The following is a 19,692-nucleotide window of genomic DNA, read 5'->3' as shown; positions in this document are numbered from 1 at the left end:
TGCATCAGTCAACTTAGGCAGGGGTTGCATGGGTGCCTTCACTTCCTTTACAAGGATTTCATCCAGGTAGAACTGATACTGGGGTCAGTGCTCAGTGCTGTGTCACTCACCCTCTTTTAAGAGATGCCATCAGCAACTAACTCTCTTTCTGCACAATGACTAACAGTACCCCTCCAAAGTCACAATCTATCATCTGCCCCTGCAGGCAAAGGCCAACTAAACAGAAGCTGACAAATCTAGTTAACTCTCTGGCGAGTGGCCTTTCATCCCAGCCCAAGAAGTTACAGATCTCCAAGCTTTCATCACATTGTGGTCCTGCAGCCCGAGTAAGCATCCTGCCTTCCTGGAGGCCCCAATCAATACTCTGCCCTCCTCTTAGAGCCCAGACACATCAAAAGCAATAATGCCTGATATTTAATCATTTCCCATTAAAATGCAAGGCTCTGTCTCCAGGCCCCCTTGACAGTTTAATTGTTTTAAAATGTCTGCAGAAGCCGATGTAAAGAGATTTGTAGTACATGGTTTACTTGCTGTGCCATCACGGCCTCTTGGCTAATTAATAAGAGCATCTTGCTGCAAATTGGGCATCTTGTCTGCACTGATGCCTAACGTTAGGGAAAAGTCATGGGAGAGAGAAATTTATGGGAGTAAGGACAGATATATTTTTCATTAAAAAGTACCAATGATTTGAAATTTTATGCCCACACGAAACCCTGCACGTAGATGTTTAGAGAGGCTTTATTCACCATTGCCCCAAACTTGGAAGCAACCAGGATGTCCTTCAGTAGGTAAATGGATAAATAACCTGTGGTACATCCAGACAATGATTAATCATCACTAAAAAGAAATGAGCTATCCTGCCACGAACAGACATGCAGGAACGTTCAATGCATATGACTAAGTGAAAGCAGCCAATCAGAAAAGGCCACATGCTGTGTGATTCCAACTCTGTGACATTCTGAGAAAGGCAAAATCTGACGACAGTAAAGTGGTCGCCAGGGACTGGGCAGAAGGGATGAACAGGCAGAGCACAGAGGATTTTTAGGGCAGTGAAAATACTCTGTATGATTCCATGATGCGTACATGTCATTATACATTTGTCCAGACCCACTGAATGTGTAACACCAAGAGCCAGCCCTAACCTCAGCTACGGACTTTGGGCGATTATGATGTGTCACTCTAGGTCCATCAAGTGTAACAAGCGTACCACTGTGGTAGGGGATGTGGATAATGGGGAAAGCTGTCTGGGGGAGGGGACGGGGTATATGGGGCGTCTCTGTAGCTTCCCCTCAATTTTGCTGTGAATCTAAAACTTCTCTAAAAAATAAAAATGAAAAGTACTGAGTACGCAGTATGTTCCGGGAGTGCATGTTTTCTCATCGAATTCTCAGGACAACTTGGGAAGGTTTTCTTTGTTGTGCTTTATGTAGATGAGGAAAGTCAGGCCAAGAGTGGTGAAGTTCCTTGCCCAAGGTCACATAGCGGGCAGCTGGCTGGAATCCTGGCTTGCTTGGTAGTTAAACTGGATACCCTTTATGGCTTCTCCCGAGCCAGAGTTTTCATGACCGCAAGTCCCTCCTCCTCCATAAAGCATTCTCCAGTGCATCGAACTGCTTGAAGTCCATCAGCAACTGCCCATGTCTCTCATTTCCCACGATACTAAAGAGGCCCAGGAAGGAAAGGAAATGCCCCACAGGCTGTCCCCACCCCCCACCCCCGCCTGCAGTCAAAATATAGAAACGGCTTCACTGCTGTCAACTGCCAAGGGCTGCACCTCCCTGTCAATTTCTCTGAGTGCAGCAGGGGCAGAGAGGCAGCCAGGGAGATGCACGCCTCCCTTACCCCCGTGAACACAGGAGTCAGCTTCAATAACTGCTCATTGTTTATTCTGCCCACCGCTCAAATCCCAATCAGCACCTGCACCGCCCTTAGGTACAAAAGGCGCAGATGACGCCTTGGCCACTCCCAGGAACGCCGCCTAATCGAGTATTTTCATGTAACAGTCACAACTGTGCAAAAAGCTAGGTGGTCGGATTGGGGGCGATAATCCTCTCTTCATTGGGCTACTGTAAGAATTAGATGAGAAATTCACGTAAAGCGCTTAGGGCTGTACCTGGCACACTGTGAGTGTTCAATGAAACAAGGTCTCTTCTCTTCCCCTCGGTCCCTTCTGGCCCATTTACTTGTATCCCCTGTAATCTCATCATTATCCTTGCTGACATTTTTGGCAGCATTTTTACGGAAACTGATCAATAAACAAGCAACCCATGAACACTGACTGAATCCTTACACTGTACCTTTGCCACGTGCAGGCGACACAGACGGAAAACACACATGTACACACGGAGTTGAGTCCAAAAGGATGAATACAATTTGAAACTATCACTCAGCATCCAAGGCCATCACGGATATGCTGAAGGCAGAAACTGGAGCTATGATGTTGAAAACAAGATTTGATTTGCCTAAGTCACTGGTTATACAAACTACAGCTTCTCAAATATTGATTATGCTGTCTGTGGTCCCCCATTACGGTCTTGTAAGAATCAAAACTGAACTACTGCACACAAGCTGGCACTGCTGTCTATGTGCTCTTAGTAACAAGAGCTGGCTGATACCCCATCTCGGACACTTGGACGGATCTTCTTCTAGAATAGTCTATTCTATGTCAGGGTTAAAAGCAACATTGCACATGCTTTGTTCTGCTCGATTCTGCTTCTGACATTGTAGTAAATAACACCTGAATTTGTCAATGAACAAATTCCAGATATACCACAAATCATACATTTTTAAACTTCATGCCTGATCTTTTAAAGGTGCTCCGGGGGGGTGTGTGTGTCTGTGTGTGCGAGCACACACATGCACGCATGAGCAGACAGGCACACATGTGCATCTCATTAGCAGGAAGACTTGTTCCAGGCATACGTGATTGTGAAGCATGATGGAAGAGTTATTCATTTCTTGCAAAACTGTATGCAATGCAGGGAAAATAGAAAAGTTATCTGGTTTCTGCAGTTTCTCTCTGAGGGAGAACAAATTAATGAAGTGTTCTCTTTGTGTTCATAGCACCCCCTGGTGGAGAGCTAGCATATTTTAGTTGCATGCTAATCCTCCCTGCTTCAATGATTTTTATTTTCCTCTCAAGATTTTATGGAGGGAGGGAGAAATTAAATATTTTGACTTTTCTAGATTCAGATCTCATGACAATAGGAATAAATGATAGTCCTCTTCGTTCACTTATTCTGAACATTCTCTAGGCTGAATTTAAAATTAATGTCAAATACTTATTTTAGGGAAACTTCTTTTTATTCACCACACATTTCCTGAGTGCCTATTATTGTGTGCTAGGCCTGTTCTGGGTGCTTGAGACACTACAAGAAGAAGCCCGGGTCACTGCTGGGGAGGAGCTTGTTCACAGCTGAGAGGAACCTTGGAAGGTCATTTTCAAAAGCACAAGATTGAGAGGCTGAACCGGGTCTGGTAAAACTCACAGACAGTGAGCAGGAACTAAAGAGGCTTCATAGGAAGGTGACAGTTTACCTGAGCATTGACAGTTGAATAACTGTTCGCAAGGCAGATGGGGTTGGTAAGGGAGATAAGGTATTCCAGGTAACATGGGCTGCAGTGTGTGGCATGTGCAGCAGGGGGAGGGTGTGGACACAAGACAGGGAGCTCTGGTAAGTGATACAGTGAGAGATGATGAGGGTAGAAATTGAAGTTGTAGGTTCCTTCTGAAGACCCCACCAAAGCCTGGATCATTGTCTATATTAGAAAACAAACAAACAACCCCACCCCCCCAAAAAAAAACCCACAACAAAACAAAACCGTAGTTCTCTTCACTACAAAACAATTGATTCTTGGGTTGGGGGAGGGAGCAGGCAGTGATTACTTCAAATAGTCATCTAAGCTGCTCTTCGATTTGGCCAACACCAGGCAGATGGGCTCCATTCCATCCGTAGATTTACAAGAAAGTGAAACCAAGTCCCCTTAAAACCAAGTTCTTCTGCCGAGTTTATGATTAACCTCTCTACCCAAAACATTATTCCATTTCTTGCCCCACCTCTGCTCTGCTCAGGATTGAGAAGAGTCAAAGAAAAGGAGGGATTGAAACTGAGCAGGACCCTGTGGGGTCCTCCCAGGTACAAAAGCTTTTCCATGTCCCTGGTTTTTTGCTTGTAGGAAAAAGGCTTCAGCCTCCTAGACCTTGCCTGAGTTCCAAAGGACAGATTCAAACAGTTATAATTAGAGGAGTGAGGGAATGCAGGAAGAAACATAGTGCAGCGATGGGGCAGGGTCCTAGTTCCTCCTGAGGGGTGTGCAAAACAATCTGATACATATCTCTGAGTTCTTCTATGGAACTAAGACCCCCGCCCAGGTGGAGGAATGGTAACTGCAGGCTGAGCACAAGCACATGACCGCAGATGGGTTAGAATCAGAAGGCTGATGACTGAGATTCCTAAAACACCACCCTCTTACCTCACCACCAACCAAACAGAGGAAGGCCACATACCCTACAGCCTGCTCCCCACCCACCACCAAATTTTGCATATAAAAACTCTTTCCTGAACACAATCAGGGAGTTTGGTCTTTTGGGGCACAAGCTACCCATTCTCCTTGCTTGGCCCTGCAATAAACCTTTCTCCGCTCCAAACTCCACTGTTTCAGTCTGTTTGGCCTCACTGCGCATCACGGCGAAGCAGTGAAGAGCACGGGCTCCAGGGCCAACATACAGAGACCTGAGTCCTGGCTCTGCTCTTCACTCAAAGCTATGCTTCCTTTGGCCTGTTTCCTCATGTCTCTGAGTTTCAATTTCCTCCTCTGTAAAATGGATGTAATAATTGTCCCTATCTCTCAGGGTGGTTATAAGAGCTCGATTAGGTAATGTATGTAAAGCACTTATCACAGTGCCTGGCACATAATAAACAGTTGATAAAGGTTAATGTACTTCCCCTTTCCCTTTCTCATTCAGCGGGCCCAGGGAAATGAGTCTTTTGTAAGATGCCAGGTATGCAAGTCCCATAGTACCTGCCTCGGGTAGTCTACCTTGGGCTGTCAGGAAAACCTCTATTTGAAAGGTATCTGATGAATTCAGCAGTTTGTTTCCTTCCTAACTAGGACAGACTCTAAGCTCCACAGGGAGAGTTGAGAACAAGCCAGGCTCTCTTGGTCCAGAGAGCCTGGTCTGTATACCTGCCAATTCTTACTGGAAAGCATGGAGCCTGGAAAAAAGGCTGGCAGCAGAATCCTATGGGATTTCTAAGTCAGCCAAGAAAGAGACAGGTGAACAGGAAAAGGCCCAGGCAAGATATGAGGACAAGTGGATGTGGCATTACTGGGAGCCGATGCAGAGAGGGAGACAGCACGGCTAGGCATGGAGGAATTCCTTGGGTCAAGGTGTGCCTCCCACAGTGGCTTTTTACATGACTCTCCCAGAGTTACACTCCTAAGAGTGAGTCCTCGGGAACAATAATCTGACCAAGACTCTGACTGAAAAGATCCTGTGATCAGTAAGTTTGGATAAGGCTGTTCACCATGCCCTGCTCTTGGGAATTCATATTATACATTTGGATGGCTGAAGGTTCTCATAAAGAAACCTATTATCTGTGAGAAACTCTGCGTTAAACATACTACTTTGCCCGCAGAATCCTCGATTTCCCACAATAACTACTAATGTTCCTTAATACTAGTGTTTAGTGAAAAACAGAGGACATGCTGGGCTAACATCTCCATGGCCATGAGCCTCTTTGCCAGGGTAGAATCACTCAGGGCGCCCCTGTGAGTGGCTCCAAGGGTTCTAATCCTACACTGGCATTGTATTCTCCACCTATGCATCAGATGACCCTAGAGGGATGGGGTCGGAAAGTGGCCCTGGATGGGGCTGCCTCCACAACTTCTGTTATTTCTGGTTTCAAGGTGAGGGCTCCCTTAAGGAGGTTTTGAAAACCTGGTACCCAGAAAACAGTAAAACTGAAGCCCTTGAAGAAGGCAGTCCACTTGACCTAGAAGCAGTGGAGCTTCTGGGCCGGCCACAGTGATTCTAGGCTTCTGAGGTAATGAAGGGTTGGAAAAGGGAAAGAACTCAAATTTATCATTTCTCCAGTCCAAGGGTTCTCTGTCGGCCCACCTGCCCCCATACTCCTCCCGCAGCAGAAGCTCCCTCCTTTGACACGCAAGGTAACAGAGACTCAGGAAGTTTGATCACAGGTTGAGGTTACAACCAATCCTGCTGCTTTTGTTTCAAGGCGATTTAAATATCGTGTTTCAGACTTCCTAGGTGGTGCAGTGGTTAAGAATCCTCCTGCAAATGCAGGGGACACAGGTTCAAGCCCTGCTCCAGGAAGATCCCACATGCCATGGAGCAACTAAGCCCACGTGCCACAACTATTGAGCCTGTGCCCTAGAGCCCCTGAGCCACAACTATTGAGCCCATGTGCCACAACTATTAAAGCCCACACACCCAGAGCCCGTGCTCCTTAACAAGAGAAGCCACCCCAATGAGGAGCCCATGCACCGCAATGAAGACCTAACACAGGCAATAAGTAAAATAAATAAATAAATTAATTAATTAATTAATTTAAAAATATCATGCTTCATGGAATTGCACAAAATTTTGATAACCTTGGGATGTGATACTTGCTGTGGACTGAATTGTGCATCCCCCCCAGAATTCATATGTTGAAGCCCTAGCCCTCAATTTGGATACAGGACCTTTAGGGAGGTAATTAGGGTTAAATGACATCACAAGGGTGGGGTCCTAATCTGACAGGACTGGTGTCCTTATAAGAAGAGGAAGAGACACTCGAGCACTCAGGAAATCTCTTTCTCTCTTTCCCATCGCCCCTCCCCCAAGACTATGTGAGGACATGGCGAGAAGTTAGCCATCTACAAGCCTGGGAAAAAGGCTTTACCAGAAACTGACCATTACATCACCCTGATCTTGGACTTCTAGCCTCTAGAACTTTGAGAAAATAAAATTCTGTTGTTTAAGCCAGGGTTTCTGGTACTTTGCTATGTCAGCCCTAGCAGACTAACGCAGTACCTCTTTCTTCTAAAGCATGTATAATTTTGCATTTCTTTTCCAAACAACCCCACCTAGAGGACAAAATAGTCCAAATTTGTTACAACTATATAATGCTTTGTAACACTTTAAGATGCAACCAGGAGCAGTTTAAAAACGGGAATGGAATTTTAATGAAATAGAAATGAGGCAAAATCGCAATGTCCAAATGCAAAAAGTGAAATCAGAAAATGTTTACTGAATAACTAATCTATACCTGGCTCTGTGCCTGACTATAATAGGTGGCTGAGGTGGGAAACACGATGTCGAGTAAAATCTAGTCCCTTCTTTCAAGGGATTCTGCATTTAGTGGAGGAGATAGAGAAATAAACAGTTGTTTAAAAAGCAAAGGAGAACTTCTGTGTTAGAGAGGAGGGACGTCATTGGTTGGGGTTTGGGAGGTTGCAGTCAGGGAAGGCATCCAGAAGAGGTGATATTAAGTGGAAACTCGAAGCAGAAACAGGAGGCAATCAGGTGAAAACAGCAACTGCTCTAGGAACAGGCAGAACCCAGAGGCATCATACAAAGTCTTTACGCTAAATGAGCTCTTAGCTCCCAGGAGAGAGTGACAAACATACATATAATTACCTTACAAGGCAGTAAATTTAATGACAGAGACGTGGCACAAAGCATTAAGAAAGCACAGAGCGGGGCACCTACCAAACCTAGCCTTGGGGGTGGTCAGGGAAGCCCTTCTCAGAGCAGGTGGTGGGAGCTAAGTTTTGAAGGCCAGTGGTCATTAGTCAAGTGAGTTGGGAGAGAGTGGGAAAATGTGTGGGGATTAAGAATTCGGAGCAGAGAGAACAAGTACACAGACATACAGGCTTGAGACGATCGGACCCAGTTGAGAAATGCAGCCAGATTTGTAGGAGTGGGATGAGACATGAAGATATGAAAGCTGCTAGTAGGCTGGATCACGTGGCACCCCATGGACCACAGAAAGGGATTTGCTACAATCCTGTATTCCCCAGGGGAAATATGCAAGCATTCTAAGTGAGGGAGAGACCTGACCCAGCTGGCATTTTAGAAAGAGCTCAGTGGCTGCAGTGTGAAGACTAGTGTGGTGGCTGCAAGTACAAGACTAGAGGCAGAGGATAACATCTGAGAGGATGTTTATCCAGGGAGCAATGTCAAGAGTCTAAATTAAGGCAATGACACTGTGAACAGAGAAAAAGCAGACATCGGAGTCACTGTGGGTGCAGAATTGATAGAACTTGGTTATGGGCAGGAGATGGAAGGTAAGGAAGAGGCAGGTGTCAAAGAGTACTCTAGGGTTTCTGACTTGGGCAACTGGATGGTTGGGATGTTGTCGTTCATCAAGATAGGAAACCTTGGGGAAATTCCCTGGAGTTCAGTGGTTAGGACTCTGCACTTTCACTGCTGAGGTCCCGGGTTCAATCCTTGGTCGAGGAACTGAGGTCCCACAAGCAGTGTGGCACGGCAAAAAAAAAAAAAAAGGGAATCTTGGAGTTCATTTTCCCAATTTTCTGTTTTTACAGGTGAGGAAACTCAACTTGCCCAACATCATTCAAAAAGTGAGTGAAAGCTGGAACTACAAGCCAATATTTTCTGATTCTTTGCCAGCTGTTTTGTGTGTTCATATGCACATATGCACACATGCACAAATTCAGTTTTGGATATGCCTGAGGGGCAGTGGAGATGATCTAGAATTAGTAGGTCTGGGATATGGAAGAACGGCCTGGATTGGAGATAGAGATTCTGAAGTGAAGAGCAAGGAGACAGTAACTGCGGTCCTGGGGGGTAGGGTAGATGAGATGAGATGCCCGAGGAAGGATGCATAGAGGGAGATGAGAAGGAGGAAGAGGAGGGAGTGATGGACAGGAAACAGCATTTTTATACTAGCATCTTTTCTTCAGTTTTCGTAACCTATATTATTGAAAGGTACCACTTTTGGAGATGTGCTTAAAGAGAGTAACCACTTCTTCCCTTTTTGCTTTTTTCCATGTCCATTAGCAGGAAATTATGTCCACAAGTTGCAAGAGAATTTTTCAATAGGAACAGATCCTACATCAAACCCTATGACAGAACACATTGTTATCAAGTAGAATATGTGAGGGGTATCCATGGTCAAAAGTAATGGTGTCATGAGGGTGCAGCCTAATTAATGGCATCTAAGAAGTGCGGCGCTAACCATGTCTGCCACTGTTATCATCAACATCATCAACAAAGCAATTATTATTTACATTTACCAGAATAGTTATTCTTCACAACCACCTCAAAATGCAACTACTATTAAGTTATCCTATTTCATGAATGACAAAATGAAGGCCCAGATTATGGACAGCAGAACCTGCTCAGGTTCACACAGTCAGTAGAAGAACTTAGACCTGAACACATTGAATAATTCAACAAATATTATTATGAATTGAGCACCTATGATGTGGGGAGAACATACTGGAACTTCAATGATGTGTATTTCATTCATCCTTTTTTATTCATATGCTTGTGTTTATTTCACAATATATTTAGAATGTAATTAAAATATATTAGTAGACAGGTACATATACATAATTTGTACATAAACAAATATGTACACTCAGGTAGAGGTGTGTGATCAAAAGGTTTATAGATGACCAGTGTAGAGACAGTGATAAACAAAACCTCACTAGCCCTGACCTCCTAGAATTTACACATAACACTGTCTGTCTCCTGAGCCCATGTTCCCCGAGTCTCTCTATTTTATACCACTTTGAAGTACACAAATCCTCTGTATTGTTTGGACCAAAGCACCAAGCATGGATTTAATTTAAAATAGAGTTTTGTGAACAATTTATTTTCCAGACATTTATCCTCGGAGGCTATTTCTCATTGTCAGAAAAAATCAGAGGTATCTATGTTCGAATCAGCACCTTCCATTACTCATTTTTATCGATGATGATTTTTTTTTATAGTTGAAACATGAAAAGAATTTTAAAATTTGAAATACGTACCCAGATAACTGACCATATTACAGGTTAGCTTCAATTTTCACACATTCCCTAAGCATTATTTTGCTTTTATATATTGAATCCATCCATTCTTTCAGACATTCATCAGATATTTCGAGCATCCAGGGTCCCCAGCACTGTTCTAGGCACTAAGGAATTCAACTTGTATGCCAGCATCTCTACAATTTTTGTCTTTTCCAAAAGCTAAATGCTAGAGAGAGCTTTACTTATGTGAAGTGTTATTTTTTCCCTTGCTCTGAGTTACCCAGCCACCTACAGCCAAACGAAAGCCCTGTCAGGTACTCAGTTTTAATCGTCAGATAAGAACAGAGCAAATATGTAGGAATTTATTTTATTGATAAAAATGAAGTCACAGTTCCAAAAGTGGTTTCCCTTTTGATAGCTGTGAGCTGCGCTTTGAAAGTTTAGACTGCAAAGATCAGGATGCGTCTGAATTATCAAGCATCTGCCCCGTCCCTATGTTAGAGTTTCAAGAGAGCCTAATTCAGCTAAGAATCAACAATGCCAAACGGTAACATTCCTGGAACCTCTGAGACGAGACTATGAATCCTATAACCATCCTGACTTTCTAGTTGTGTGGCCAAATCTGGGCACTATTTGAGTCTAAGATTTAACTCTGTGAAAGTAAACTCTGCTTGCATGAAATGTCTCAAGTTGAGCTCAGAGTTAAGCTCAGTGATACAATATGGTGACAGGATTGAGATGGCTGGCTGCTGGACTAGGCAATTAACAAGCATACTTCAGTCTGTTCAGTAGTGGTATTCTTGCTGACTTAATCAAAACTGATCCGATACTAGGCTTCTAACTGTACTCTTTTGTTTGACTGAAGCTGATGAATGTGTTTGGGATTGGTTGTGTCTTGCTGCTCTGAATAGCTAACAGATTACTTCTCACTCTCGTTATCACCACCATTACCATCGCCACCAACAAAATCATGCTGCCAACACATAAATGGATTCAGATTATGAGACTCACAACTGAAATAATGCCAACGTCTTCGATCACAGCAGTGACAAGTGGCTCCCAGTTTAAAAATCTATTTTATCAGCATTTACTATGTACATGTAATAGGTTGCTTACCCACAGGATTTTACTTTATCCACTGGAATTTTGGATAAAGTTACCTTCTTGTGTTTCTTCTAATGAAGGATCATGCCAAACAGATTTAAATGTTCACGGTCTGCTTAAAACTAGAGACAGAATTTCCAGTAAGATGGATGTGGTGTGATACAGCACATGTAGATAATCGGCACTAAAGCATAGGCTCTGTGAGCACAGGGACATTTGTTTGGATTCCTGTCATGTCCTCAGTGCCTCACAGAATACGGGGCACATGGTAGGTGCTCAATAACTATTTTTTTTGAATGAACGAATGAATACAATTATCACAAAGAACGTCCACTTGATTAACCTGACTCCTTCCCCTGTCCCCTCAAGGCAGATAGAGGAGTTTCTTTCGGTTTCATGAATCAGCCATGCTCCCCCTCCCACTGGGACTCTGCATCTTTTGTTCCTGCTCTGTGGAATGCTCATTTCCAGAAAATTAACCCCTTGGTTCCCACCCCCCCCCATTACCTCACCAACTTAACTGCCCTGACACTGCTGTCCTTAGAAAGGCCTGCTTGCACAGTTGGCCCCTTGGCTGGTGTCTGCAACTCGGTTGGCAAACAGTTCCCTACACTGATATGAAACTTGCACAAAATGATAAATGTGATTCACTGCATTTGAACAATTTCATACAAACAAGGTGGTTGATGCTGAATACCTATCCATTTTCCTTCTGAGTATCTGGAATTTTAGCATGTACCAGGCAGATGGTGCCTACATGAGCAGCCCTCAATAGAAACCCTGGGCACTGGGTCTTTGAGCTTCCCCGATAGACAACCTTTCACATGTGTTGTCACGCTTTTTGCTGGGGGACATAAGCGTGTCCTGGGTGACTGCACTGCGAAAGGATTCTTGGAGGCTTGTGCCTGGTTTCCTCCAGATTTCTCCCCATACACCTTATCCCCAGGCTGACTTTGCCCTGTATCCTTTTGCTGTAATAAATCATAGCCAAGGGCATGACTATATGATAAACACGTCCAATGAATCACCGACCTGGGGGTGGTCTATGCAACTCCCGACATATCTTCTACTATATACTCATCACATTTCATGAAATAAACAATAGCCTCAGATCCACCCAAGACTGTAAGCTCTGTGGGGGCAATAACCTTGCTGGTTTTGTTCACCACAGTATCGACAGCACCTAGCACAATGCCTGGCACACTGTAGATATTTAAAGTATTTGTGAAGGGACTTCCCTGGTGGTGCAGTGGTTAAGAATCCGCCTGCTAATGCAGGGGACATGGGTTCAATCCCTGGGCCGGGAAGATCCCACATGCAGTGGAGTAACTAAGCCCGTGCGCCACAACTATTGAGCCTGCACTCTAGAGCCTTTGAGCCACAATACTGAGTCTGCGTGCCACAACTACTGAAGCCCGTGCACCTAGAGGCCGTGCTCTGCAACAAGAGAAGCCACCGCAATGAGAAACCCACACACTGCAACAAAGAGTAGCCCCCAATCACAGCAACTAGAGAAAGCCCGCACACAGCAATGAAGACCCAATGCAGGTAAATAAATAAACAAATAAAATATTTGTGGAACACATGAATCAATGAAAGAATAGAGAGCTATGTATGGGAAATTAAAACCTTAAGACTACACGTACCAACTCATTGTTAAAGGTAGAATGATTAAATCCAATATTGGTTCTGATTTTTATACCACAGGGTCCAACAATTTCTTGCAGAATACATGTCTAAAATTATAACAAGAGCTAATTAGAAAATATGATCTAGTAGATTCAGCTTTTTCCTCTTGCCTTTAGCACAGAGCCTGGCATATATAAGACACTAAAATATAGTTATTTAATAAACAAATTAATAAAGATATATATCGAGTTCAAACTCTACAATGAAATTGCTACATTAGTTTGCTCTCAGAATAAGAAATCAGTCTGGACTGTGAAAATCCATTTGTTAGCGAGTCATCATAAATTTGCATTTCTTTTCTGGAAAACTCAGCTGTACTTCATAGACTCACTTATTTGTGGACAAGATTTCTAAGCTTCTAGATCTAACCCATGTATCATAAAAATCCAGAGAGGGAAAGAGCTTACTCAAAGCCTTCACTGTACGAGGAGTGTACGGCAGAAATGAATTTTTACCCCAAATTTCTACATCGAAGTCCTAACCCCTCCAACACCTCAAAATGTGACTCTATTTGGAGGTAGAACCTTTAAAGAGATAATTACATTAAAAAGAAGCCATTAGCATGGGCCATAATCTAAACAGAAAGGTGTCCACAGAAGAAGAGGAATTTCGACACCCAAAGAGAACCAGAGATGTATGCACATGGAGGAAAGTCTGCGTGAGGACACAGCTAGAAGGTGCAAGTCAAGGAGAGAGGTCTTTGAAGAAACCATCCCTGCTGACACCTTGATCTTGGACCTCTAGACACCAGAACTGTAAGAAAATAAATTTCTACGGTTCAAGTCACACAGCCTGCAGTATTTTGTTATGGCAGCCCAAGCAAACAAATACAAATGTCATTCTTCAGATGACAACCTTTGCTACGCACCCCCATCAGACCAGAGAAAAGAGAAGGCAGCTGTCAGTCACAGACTCTGGGAGCCCTGGGCAACTTATCTCTCCCTCCTGCTGCCCAGTCAAATTTCAGGCTGGAGAAGCCAAGCCAGCCGGTGGGGGCTGGAGTGGGGGGCGGGGAGGAGCCCGCGTGGGCTGACAGTTTGAAGCAGGCTGCTGGGTGCTGGTCATTAGCAAGCAGGTTCCTGGAGATGGCAGCATTAGCTAATGATTACTCCTTCAGGCAGGACAGCTGCCTTTTTGCTTTTTCCCTAGATTTACAGCAAGGGTAGGATAAGGAATGGATCCAAATAAAGCAAGGACCCTTGCCAGAGCCATATGTTTCTAATCGGGGTGGGGAGCCCTAGTGAAGCTTATAGAATTTCTTTCTCTTGGCTAATTTCAATACCCGCCATGTCCCATCCCAGCCCTTTAGCAGAGCACAGCCTCCACGAATGCCAGGCTGCCTGGGGGATAATTATACCATCGCATCACTCAGTGTGGGCTGCAAATTTCCCATTCCAATCATCCTGCCCATTCTCCTACCCTCCCCCCAGCCCTCCTCCCTGCTACCTCGGGGCAATGTGCCATGCATATTTCTGGCTCCAGGCTTGTGTTCCCACTGTATCCTCCATCTGGAATGCCCCCCTTCCCTTTGTCTAATTCCAATCCTTTATCTACTTCTAGGCTGAACTAAGCCCCTGCCATCCATGATGCCTTCCTCGGACACCACGATCTGCAATCAGGTCTCTCTCCCTGAGTCACAATAATGCGGTGTGATGAGCGTCCTATAACAGAGCCATATATGAGAAGCTGTGAGATGGGAGCAGGGGGTTGCTGGGGGCAGGACACAGAAGCTAGGAGAAACAACCCTGTGTGTACACCTAGAGTGGCACTTACTGGCTTGGCACCTGATCGCATGCTGCCCTAGGAACAAGTATGACATCATGCTTTGCCTCCCAGATCACATTACATCTTCTGTATGTTGATCATTGCTACCACTGCTACCTCAGGGCACCCCCTGCCAACACTACCCCCTCCTCATCCCCTCCCCCATCATTTCTGCTTCACCTACCTTGTGTCACTGGCTATTTTCCCAAGCTGCTTACCACTCTCTTAGCTTAGTAGGGGTTGAATATACACGAAGAGGTGAACTTTAATCCAGCATGGCATCTCACTGAGTTTCTGAGAAAAGCTAAAAATAACTGTCTTGTGATTGTTTTCAGTCATCATTCAAATGTCAGGCAAGCACCAGAAGGAAGAGCTAGCTGCTCTCTGCGAACTCTTCTGTGCCTAGAAATGAGCATGAGCCAATACTGAGTTGGCAAAGGAACAGAGGCTGCAGGCCACCAAAAAGTGCCTAATGCAGGATCCCTGACCTTGAAAGGCTCAGATGACTGAGGAGGACCATGTACTGAGTGCTGCAGTGAGGGGTGGGCAAGGAGATCTGGAAGCTAGAGAAGACAGAAGGGGTGGGGGGTGAAGAAAATTGGTTGAGGACCAGCTCTACACCAGGTTCTGCGAGCGCTGCTTGACTCCCATTATCTCATTCAATTCCTTTGGCAACGCTGTGAAATTGGTACCATTACCCCACCCATTTCTGACCTGACAAAAAGTAAGGTTAATTGACTAGCCCAGAACTGCACATCTAAAAAGTAGTGTTACCTTGTAGAGCTAAATCAGACTCCATGTTAGATCTGTTTGACTTTAACCTTTGCTTTTTGTTCCTTTTGTTATTGTAATCATACATGATGGCCTGCCTCAGGGAACGCTGCCCCTCTGCCTGAATGTTAAACTAAAGGGCCTCCTTTCAGCTCACAGGCAGACAACCTGACCCGCCCACCTATGTGAATGGCTGAAATTAACATATCCCCTCAGGGAGGCTGGTTATTCCCAGAGATCTTTTGTAAGACTGATGGCCCTTTAACTTTACTTCCTCACAGCCACTCCCTTTCTGATTCTACAAAACTGGCATCCAGATCCCAATAAGATGGTTTTTTAGGAGACATTAGTCTGCCATCTTCTCAGTTTGCTGGCTTTCTGAATGAAGTCGTATTCCTTGCCTCAACACCTCGTCTTCAATTCATTGGCTTGTTGTGCAGCAAGCAGAATGAGGTTGGATTCGGTAATAGTAGTAGGGGCGAGATGTGAACCCAAATCAGTTAGACTCCAGTGGGCTATACTTTCGACCCCTGGGCTGATCCTACAAAAGCAGCAATGAACACCAATGCCACATAATGCTTCAGCTCTTATACCTTTGGAGGAATAAGAAAGCTGTGTCTGCTCCTCCAAGTCAAGGTGAAGAGCAGGAGCAAATGCAGGAGAAGTCAAAGCCACGCCTGAATGTCACCATCTGGGTACTTCCTCCTCCCATCAGAGCCTGGAGGTCCTTTGCCAGCTGGTCCTCCCTGCTCAATGTAGACACTGAGGGAACTGTGCCAAGAGGTGGGGAAGGGGCTTTCCCTGGGTTCACAAGGCCTTCTCCAAAAAAGGGTTAGGGTCAGGGTTAGGGTTAGGGTTAGGTTAGACCTTTCCATGCACAGTCTTTCCCAGATACAGTCAAGGGAATCAACAGCCCAGAGGCCATCTACTGGGCCCCTGAACTCATCCTGGGTCCTAGTGCCTGGAACCTAAGCTCTCAACTTGGTTCTGGCTCTCAGACCCCCCCTTCTCAGTTACCACCATCTAAAGGCTGAGATGAATGGGCCTTACCCTCCCCTCACACAGGAAATGCAAATCCCCTGGCACAGCACGTGCTCCCTCCTTAAACAGCCACCCCAGGCCTGCCCTGACGCATTCTGTTCCTGCAGTTCTTTTATCTTTGTACCAAGTTTTGATTACAAAAACTCTCTGAACTAAAATCATTTATCCTTGTTAAAGGATGCAGCCAAAATCAATATATGCATTCTATCTTCTATAACAGTCATTTCATATATGCTAATTAAATAATAGATCCACAATCAACTATTTGGCTATTTACTAATGGAAAATAATGAGAGCGGCTCATATGATAAATCCATGCCCCCCTTTTTAATCATCTTGGGATGGTCTGCACTACTTCACTTTAATACAAATGTGCTCACACGCCAGGTCTGCAGGAACAGCAGGCTGGTCTCTTGGCTGCACATTAACTCTTTTTTTTCTTTGGCTGCGTTGGGTCTTAGTTGCGGCACGTGAGAGCTTTCGCTGGGGCATGCGGGATCCTCCACTGCGGCATGTGGGCTTCTCTCTAGCTGTGGTGCATGGGCTCTGTAGTTGCAGCATGCGGGCTTAGCTATCCCAAGGCACATGGGATCTTAGTTCCCTGACCAGGGATCAAACCCACATCCCCTGCACTGGAAGGCAGATTCTTTACCACTGGACTGCCAGGGAAGTCCTGAGGCTGCACATTAACTTTCTTAAGGCCAATGGGTAGTCCCGGGCAAACTGCAGCCCTTTCATAACATGTGGGAATCCAGAGGGTAAAAAGGTTTACTACACACAGCCTGCAAGCAGTTTTCATTGCAGGTTGGTCAAAGTCATTGTTGGCTTTTGGTTCATAAGAAGCAAATTTCTGGTTGACTGAAGATGCTGAGACCAAGGACTTGGGATGACGTCATGAAACTGATGAAACCACTTGAGCTTCAAGATCTCAACACTCCTAAATTCTTGCAATAGATTGGGGACGCTGCAAACACCAACTGTATATTGGTGCCCTGACATCTCCTTAGGGCTTATTTCAAACTGGTCACCTTCCCTGTAAAATGTCATTTATGGCAACTGGCTGAGAAGGACCTATTTATAGTAAGCAAAGCAGGGCACTGCTCCTGCAGACACCTCAAGTGTGCTTTTCTCATCACCTGGTTCTCTGGACTAGCAAACAGGGGAAAAATGAAGTTCTAATATGGGCTGAGGAGAAAGAAAATGTGTGGAAGCTGAGCTTATTGATCCCAAGCCCTGGGTCACAAGGGGAACTGGATGACCTTTAACCCTGCTCTCTGCAGTCCTGCTGGCCTCACTCTGGGGCCTGATCTTGGCCTCCTCATCGTCTCCTTTGTCCTACTTCTTGAGTGCAGAGTGCATAAGTGGAAAGGGTACAGCCTCCAGAGTCACAGAGACCTGGATGGACTCCAGCACATAGGGGCTGTGTGACTTGGAGCAATTATGTCACCTCTCTGAACTTCAGTTCCTCCTCTGTAAACTGAGGTTGTGCAGGGTTGTCAGGAGGCTAAGGGGAGATGATTCAAGTAAAGCAGCTGACACCTAACAAGCCTTCAATGAATGGCAACTGTTTCTGCTAATGCTGAAGGTCAGGATCCTGTGTTTCCCTTCTTCCCTATTGCTAACAATGATAAGCACAGTTACTTCATGAATAAACACAGCCTTTGATGAGTCCTTGCTATGTGCCGGGAACTGTGCTAGGAGTTCTGTATGCCTCTTTGGGGCATGTGAAGATGGGTGGGGGGAAGTGGGGAGAAGATGGTTATAATTAAAAGATCAGTCTGATTCCTGAACTTCTGCCAATCTCAGCAAGCATTATTCATCTTGGAGATGCTCCTGTCAGAGACGCCAAACAACGCACAGTTAATCCATATGAAAGTTATTTGCATCGTAGTTCCCCTAACACATCTGCCCTACTTCAGCAATTCCTCGTGTCCATTTTAAGCTGAACAGGCAGAAAGGTGCTGCTGTGTGGTTTGAATGTCTGTGTGTGTGTGCATGTGTGTGCACACTCATGCCGAAGAGACAGGCAAGGACCAGAAAGACCTTTGTAAGTGACAGTGGTTTCTTTACATTAACTATCCCATTCCAGTGTTGATTCTTGCAAAGAGGGACCAGGCAGCCATCTCAAGCCTACCTGGGTGTTAGCTCCACTTTGCAAGGCTGCAGCCCCCTTAGGAAACTAATATTCCAGAACCCAATGTGGGTGGGATAGGGTCTTGGGGGATGTGGCCAAAACAAAGGAAGAAATTAACAGACAACTCATCGCAGATTATAAGACTGAGGGCTACAAGGCTTGCCTTGGCCCACACCACCCCACCTCATCCTGGCCTCCACTTCAGCTACTGTCAAGGCCTCCAGTTTACCTCCTGTAAACTAATATACTAGAGGGACTTCAGCAAGAGGTCACTGAGTCAGCAGCAGAGCTGGATTAGAACCCATATCTAAACTGTGTGAACTCCGGCCCTCTAACACTCCACCGTAAGTGATGCCTCAAAAGCTACAAGGAAAAGAAATCCTGGCACAATTGAACAAGGACAGGTCAACATGAAAGCTCAACTTTCTTCCAGCTTCTAGGAACATGTGTCTGGACATACATCGCACTATCACAGGCACTGGGTCAAAATCCTGAACATGCAGATTTATGTTCCTCTCTGGCTCTGATCTCAGCAGAATCATCATGTTAAGTGTGCCGGAAAGAACCCCAGGGGATTCATTTAAGTCAACTCAAAGGGCCCTTGCGCATGCTTTTTATGACCCTTGAGATTTAATATTCTCTGCCATGCTGCCTGGTCCTCCCTCACCTGCCATTCAGTTCTTATTAATGATTACTTATGAATTTGACAAAGGTCACAGACACGATTTTTCACTCTCATTACTGAACTCAGACATAACTTTCAAATGAAATAGGACAGCTCTCCCAGAGTTCTGAGCACTTCACCACTTCACCTCAGGGCCACTGAGGCAGCAGGCTGGTCAGGGGTCACACTGCTGTCCATACTGTCAAAGCCGGTGGCAAGTCAAGCATTCAAAAAGCAAATGAACACAGGAGTGCACTTCTGTGTGACGTCTGCCCCACTGCACTTGGGGGCAGGGGCTGGGGCTGGGGCCCTCCACTCTCCAGCATGGTATCTGTCATAAAGCAGCCCCACCATCAATGCCCACCAAGATGGCACCAAGTGTCCTCATATTTATCAAACCCAGAGGGTATTTTTCAACTCCACTTCAAAAGATCTGTTTGCCAGCAGTGGATATTGAGAACCACACTTTGCTCCTGGATATTCCCCCTCTCTGAGCTTTCCTTACCCCACATTATCTTATCTTTCCAGCTTCTCCATC

This window comes from Hippopotamus amphibius, chromosome X (assembly GCF_030028045.1).
Source record: "Hippopotamus amphibius kiboko isolate mHipAmp2 chromosome X, mHipAmp2.hap2, whole genome shotgun sequence".
Lineage (NCBI taxonomy): Eukaryota > Metazoa > Chordata > Mammalia > Artiodactyla > Hippopotamidae > Hippopotamus > Hippopotamus amphibius.
This window is presented reverse-complemented; position numbering follows the sequence as displayed.